The sequence below is a fragment of the Alligator sinensis genome, unplaced genomic scaffold, assembly GCF_000455745.1.
Source record: "Alligator sinensis unplaced genomic scaffold, ASM45574v1 scaffold1322_1, whole genome shotgun sequence".
NCBI classification, from domain to species: Eukaryota; Metazoa; Chordata; order Crocodylia; family Alligatoridae; genus Alligator; species Alligator sinensis.
This window is the reverse complement of record NW_005842116.1, coordinates 1006680-1013792: the sequence shown is the minus strand read 5'-3', so window position 1 is coordinate 1013792 and position 7113 is coordinate 1006680. Positions and strand designations below refer to the sequence as shown.

The following is a 7113-nucleotide window of genomic DNA, read 5'->3' as shown; positions in this document are numbered from 1 at the left end:
CATTAGATATGGCTTTCTTGAGACCAAGAACAAGATAGTATACTCATTGTAAATAATTTAGCCAAAGACTTTAACCCCCTTTGTGTCTGATTGCGACTTACCCATAGCACGGACGGTTTGTTTTCTTTTGTTTGACTTACCTGTTCATTATTTGCAATTTTTTGATTGTATGCAACTAAATTCCACATCCTAGGAAGTTTGTGCCCCATCCCTTATTCATTATTCATGGTGGGTGACTGGTTGCTGAAGTCACTTGGTATCAATACGTGCACTGCTCTCCGATTGGATGTCTGAGCAGAACCACGATTTAAGGAATAATGAAGACTGTTGTTCATGCGTGAAGCCCCCCTCACCACATGTGAGGATGGGCACCCCTATGCAGAGAACAGCCATTGCCCAAACATCTGTGTGAACAAATATCTGCTTGTGCGAACGTTCGTGAATGGAAGATGGAAAAAGAGGCAGGGATGCGGCCGACACAAAACGCCGGAGGAATGCGGCTGACACAAACAGCTGTTCTCAATTCAAACTAATGTTTGCAAATATTTGGGCCAACTCTTCAACTGACGTAAAAAAATCAGTATAACATCAGTAGGGCTTTGTGGATCTGCAGCCACCGAAAACGCGACCCGCTGCTTTGCTTTGTTCCTTCAGCTTCACGGGTTGCAGAGACCAAGACATTTACTTTTACTCCGCAGAGCATCCCCTAGCTGAGCCACACTGTACGTCTCCCTGGCTCATTCCCACTGCACATCCGTTTGGACCCACTGCGTAGGAGCAGCCTTGTTTGCGCTTTGAGCAGCTGTTCCCTCCCAAGCAGTTTACCCAGAAGGAACCCCACACGCTGCCTAGGAAAAGTATGGCAGCACCTGCACTTGCTGTCACTTAAACCAGCGGAGACACCACTGCTGTTTCCTGCAAAAGCTGCCTGCAGGTCTGGTTTGAACTGAATGCCCCGCTTAAAAACCAGAGCGCCTTGCTGTGTTTACTTTTGTCCAGAGATGAGTCCAAATTTGGATGGGGGAGAGCTGCCCATGTTTTCTAACTGGGGAAGGCTTATTTTTTTATAATTAGAGGTGGGTAATTAGATAGACGGCAAGGCTAGTTTCCTTTAGCATGGCCTGCATGATATATTCTTGGCTGGAACATCTGACTTGCAGCAATCTGACTCCCAAAACAGCATGTGTGCAGTATCTGTTACTAAGAGATCAGCATCCCAGAGCACTGGTGGTTAGGACGGAAGTTAAAACCCTTGCCTTCTATTACCAGCTGTGACTCAGTAAGTACATGACTTCAGATCAGTCATGAGCACTGCAGCTGGTTTTTCCAAAGGGGCCTGTAATTGTGGGTGCCCCAATGTGGAGGTGCCCGCTTTGACACTCACCAGGCGTGTTGACACGTGCATTTACACCAGCTTAAATTTACTGCGCAGTAAGCAGGAATAGGCCGGCATCTACACAAGCAGGCAATAAAGCACATTAATGCTGTGTGTGGACTAACTTGGGACTAAAGTTAGTCCTGAATCAGTCCACACACACACACACACACACACACACACACACACACACACAGAGTGTTACTGCACATTAAGGCATCTACAGGTACGTTACTGCACAGTAACTAATTGGGTGTAAATTTGATACCTGCATGATGCAAGCATTAAATTTACGCTCAAGTCAAAGTCACCATATTTACTGTGCAGTACAGACATGCACATGTGGACATGTGCCTGTACTGCGCAGTAATTTTGGTTACTGCGCAGTAAATGCACATGTGTAGATGTGCCCACTGGTTCTGAATTTTGAGTGCTGAGCACTAACTGCTGGAGGTACAGGCAGGGATGAAACTGGGGGATGTGGGAGGCAGGGAGGGGACAGCTCACCAAGCTTTCCCCATGAAATAAACTGCTCATATGAGTCACTGCTCGTGGTAGGCTGCACAGATGTCCCAGCTGTGATCGCCTGGGACGTCTGGGTGTAGTTATCCCTCTGGGGAGTTTCAATGAGCCCATGAACTCTGCTAGGCCTTGCCTCAACCGCAGCAGGGAAAAATAAATAGGCAATGGTATTTCACAAACATTATCCGCTCCCAGTGCCCAAATTAGACATCACCAAGAGCGGATTGGGTGGTTCCATGAGCTTCCCTTCTTTCTTGTTTTCAGGAGCAATTAAATAGTTAAAGAAGCTGGAAGGTGAGCGATCATCACAGATGGTAGGGGCACACTAGCAGGTAGTCTCCAGTCACTAAAGCAGCTGAGCTGCTCTGCAGTTCACCGCCTAGCTTATCTCACGGGCAAGCTGTTCATAGGAACACAGGAGGGGAAGGGTCCATGAGCCTATACACATGGACTACCATTTATCAACACGACAAACCCCCATATCCTGAGCTAATCCCCAGCTGTGATAAATGAGGACTGGTCCAGGCTATCAGTGCAGTCTTCAGTTATCTGCATAGGCGATGCATATGCAGTGGGTCACATTTCGAGGCTCTCACCACACCTGTCCCACTAGGAACAGTACTTTATTTTCGGATGAAAGCTGAAATTTTGGGGCATAAGAAGACAGACTGGAAAAGGCTTCTGGATGTCACAGCACTACCCAGGGTCTCAGCCACACTCTGATTGTAAGTGCTCAGCATCTCTGAACCTCAGACCCGTGTTACCTCAGGTTGGGCTCTCACAAACTGGGATAAGGAAAATGAGCTGTCTGTCACTCTTGACCATCTAACACTTAATGACAACCTTATTTTCTCCAATGAATAAAATAAGGACAGTAATTCCAAACCACCTTTGCAAAAAAAAAAAAAACAACTTTGTAATCTACTCAGGAAAAGCACCATGTCTGCACTACCTATCATGAGTCCAAGTATTAAGATAGCACAAGTGCCCTCACGCACACATGTCCAGTTCATCCCTCTTGAGCAAAGCACTTAAGCTTGTGCTTAATAGTAAGCACATACTTAGTCCCGTTGACTTCATATTAAGTGTTTGTGGGTCCTCTGGCTGAGCTGCAGCCAGAGCCTATATCTATTTAGAACAGGATAATTATGTACATAAGGACCCTAAGTAATAATGACACACAAGCTTCTTGTAACCATTGCCCTCTCCTCCTCATCGTCCCATCTCACTGTGTATTGCTGACACTCATTGCCTCTTGTTGAAAATTGTTGATAATAAGCTTTCAAGCAGGGCTGGATTATTTTTCCTAGTGGTCAGCCAAGCACCTAGCACCATACATGCAATAAATAATATTAATGAGCCAGAATTCCTCTTGGGACGGGCAGATCTGACTAGGGAAGTCTGGGAAATCCCAGCTGTAACGACACATGAAATAGGCCATCGGGGCTCCGTGTCCAGCCGGCAACGAGTCTCGCTGTAAACAAGCAGAGCTTTACTCTGCAAAGACTTGGAAGAAGAAAATGCTGGGTTGGTAGTTGTGGGAGCACAGCATGGGGAGAGCATCCCCTATACTGACAAATCCCACCCCACCCTTCCAATTATAGTGCTCGCTTTTAGGATATCAATGCTTGTCTGCAGGGTACGGGGCTGAGACCCAACCAGCTCATTTCACGGTCTGCCACCACACAGCAACGATTCCCAGCCACAGGGTTGCATTTGAGAGGGTGGGAAGCTACCCGTTTCCCCGAGCCATCCAGTTCGCCCTTGTCCTCACTTCACTGTGCTCTAAATCTTGACAAAATTTGGTATTTCAATTTGGGGGCTCAGTCTTGCAAACTGCTGGGAACCCCCAAACCCATCCCCTCGAGGGCCCAGGGTGCTTCCCAGTTCTTTGAATGAAACTAGTCACGTGCTTAGACTATTGACCTGCTCAAATGTTCAACAGGGGTGTGTTGCAAGATAATGAGTCTGGGAAGCCAGGAGACGGTTAAATGCTCTAGCAAGAGGGGAAGATACAGGTCTAACTGCCAGCTTAACTGCCAGTGCCTGATTAGATCAGGATGCTGATTTACCCAAGTGTTTATCTAAATCTTATATACCCAGACAAGCTGAGCCTGCCTTATCTACCAGAACCCTGACAGACGCAGAGGCTCCGGAGTCTGCATCACCTCATGTGACAAAGCAGCACGGGACTTGCACAACTGGGGCGGCTGGTGTGGGCACTTGTCTTCTAGGGCTAAAAAGGGTGCAGCAGACTCAGTTTAGTCTCCCAGCAGCAGTAATGGGAGGCCAGTTTGCCCTGCTGGTATGAGGGGCAGGCAGGGGCTCCACAGGCAAAGGAGCACTCCCCAAGGAAGTTGCATCTTCACAGAGCTGGCATGTGTGGCCCTTCATTCACAGCCCCTGGTACAAGGATTCATAGGTGTTTGGGTCAGAAGGGACCTTAGCAGATCATCGAGTCCGACCCCAATGTAGTCAGTGTTTTTTGGATCCACTGATTTTCTGCAAATAATGCACTTCCTAGAACGAGAGCAGCCCTGGGTGGCAGCTTCCCTACTTATCCTGGAGACTGCACCAGCCCAGGGGCAGCCAAAAACCTGGGAGAGGCAGAAGCGCCTTGAAACCCATCTTGCTCATGGCCTGCACGCTGTGTGCAGAGCCTCCTTAGAGGTGCAGAGCATCTAACCCTTGCGGTGTAATGTCAGCTGCACAATGGGAGTTTAGGCAAATCACCTCCATCCCCTGCTAAGTGGGAAAATAAACTCTACCTCCAGCAGTGCATCCAGGCATGTTCAAGAGCCCAGCTATTTATACAGCACTTTGAGATCCCCTGGATGAACAGGGTGCCTGAATGCAAGGTGACAGCACTTTCAGTGAGAGCTCACTACCGTTTTGTGGGGAAGGAAGGGAGACATTTTTGCTGGAAGCTGCAGGCTTAGGACGTTTCAACCTGTGATGCACTGCATCCCCAGCCCCATCCCCTCCACGCCAGCGTAGACTGATGCTCCTGGAGTATGAAGTGCACATAATTGCATCTAATGTACCTTTAAAGAAAGAGAAAAAAAAATCACCAGAGCAAACAAAGGCAGCGCCCAGCTGTGCGGACTGTTTACACACAGGGTGGCCAGAGCAGGAGGCTACGCTTCAGGGCTTATCTTCTTTCTTTCTAAACAGGAAATGTATTTTTGTCTCAAACATTTTTCCTCTTAGGAGAAGCAGCCAGGAGCTGAGATTCTCACAACACAAGGGCTCCTAATGCCATTTCTAGATAAACTCATGGGCAGAGGCTCAGGGCAGCAGCTGGCAGCAGTAACAACAGACCCTTTTGGGTGCTCAGCACCTTTGAAAATAAGGCCACTGACTTAGGTGTCCATGTGTGGACCCAGGAACCTAATAGTCCTGCCCATATTATGGTAGTATCTAGAGGCCAAGATTGGACTGGTACTTCTAAAGGCTGCATGTAAATACAGCGTCCCAAAGATAAGCACATAAGCCACGTATACATGTGCGCACAACCTTTCGCAAGCGAGGCAAGCAGGAGACGAACAGATCACGAGATGACCACCCCACGCAGGCATCTCTAGCCACAAGGCACCCTGCACTCTGGGGACGGTCATTTCAGCCTACTATTTAGAGACAGGCCACCTACGGCAGCAGCACCCAGGTAGCTGAGCAACACAAGGTGCCGCAGAGGCTGCTTGAGACACCCACGCCTCCAAACACCGGCGATTTGCTACGCAGCAAATCCTGCCCTGTATTTGAGGTGGATACTGGGGTTTTCAAAAGGGCTCAGCACTCACAGGGGGGCCCAGGTTCCCAGGAGAGCTCAGCCTACTAGTACAGCCGACTCAAAAGGGGAAGTTGTTTCTTTGAAAAAGTTTTTTTGTCTGTCGACACCCCCCAAAAAACGTTAACTGAAAACTGAGCGTTTCATTTTAAGCGTTTCCCATTTCCCACAGACAACGGCCACATACAAGTAATTGTGTAGTCAGAAAAGAAAGCACCCAATTTTCTATTAAGAGACAATTTAGCTGGAAGATGTTCAGTCTGCCCCAGTGTTGAGTTTTGGAAATTGTCCAGCAGTATCCCAGTGGGAGCTGTCCAGGGCTGGAGAACATGGCCCCTGCTGTGGGTATCCATCACTTCGAAATCTTCCTGGTGCTGGATGCAAGCACCATGGCAGTGACAGAGGAGACGTTAGTGGCCGACAACCCCCTGCCTTCTCTCTTTCTGCAGCCTTGATTCCCTCCTCCTGACGGTCTTCCCTGGAACCAGACCCCCCCAGACACTGCTGTGTGCAGCTGTTTTTTAAAGAAGGAATCACTGTGCAACACTTACCAGATTAGCAGCACTTCCCCAGCCAAGCAAATAAACTTGCTCCCTTGGTCTATATCCTTATTGATGTTGGAAGAGCTCCCACTGTTTGCGGTTCAAAGTCAGCCGCTGCTGGGAATACCAAAAAGAGAAGGTGCTCATAGGGTTGGGTTTCTTGACGTTTTTTTGCCAAGCACGGTTTGAAATCCAAGCATGTGCTCCATCTGCTGAGTGTGGGATCAGTACCTGAGTTTGAATCTGCTGGTCTCCGGACTGCCTCCTGAAGCCCCACAGCATGCTTTGTTATCCTTGCTGACTGCTAACGCACAGATATCAGTTTGAACAGGGCTGCCATGAACCAGCTGACCCATTGCTGTCCTTTGCCCTACCCACAAGCTCCCCAGCCAGGTGTCAGGTCATTGGTGTAAATGTGCAAGCTGCTTCAGGGGAAAGAGCCAACCTGAGCATTGGTGCAAAATGCAACCAGTGCAATTTGCCAGATAAAAAGCCACCTTCCTGCTAACTTCTCCTGCACCTGGCTGAGGATTTTTGCTGAGCACCTCTGGTTTCCAGATAGGTCAGCATCTCCAGTTTGTTACCCTGTGGATATCCAGAATAAGTTCCAAGGTAATGGATTTACATCAGTGGAAACCTGCTGTAAGGGAATGGGGAATCCAGCCCCTTACTTCCACCCCAGAAGGGGAGCAGAGCAGCCCCGCAGTCTCCGGAGTTGTACACTCAACTTCCACTGCTTCTGTGAACTTTAACTCAGGCCCTTCCATAACCAGGCTGTCACTCCTCATTACACACAGGCTGATTACTTACACCTGGCTTCCAGCCCCAGCCAGCCTTTAACCCTTAGCACCCCAAGTTTCTATTGTAGAGACCAAAAGAAATGCAAA

The 7113-nt window shown here is 48.6% G+C and overlaps 1 protein-coding gene across 1 annotated transcript in view; it reads right to left on the bottom strand.

The window, feature by feature from the left end:
- Window positions 1-6269, bottom strand: part of SLC45A3 (solute carrier family 45 member 3) — a 39007-nt gene extending 32738 nt beyond the window's left edge. Inside the window, exon 1 of the mRNA XM_006024759.3 lies at window positions 6236-6269. The gene's annotated coding sequence lies outside the window, so the exon portion shown is untranslated. The remainder of the gene's footprint in view (window positions 1-6235) is intronic.
- Between the last annotated feature and the right edge of the window lie 844 nt (window positions 6270-7113).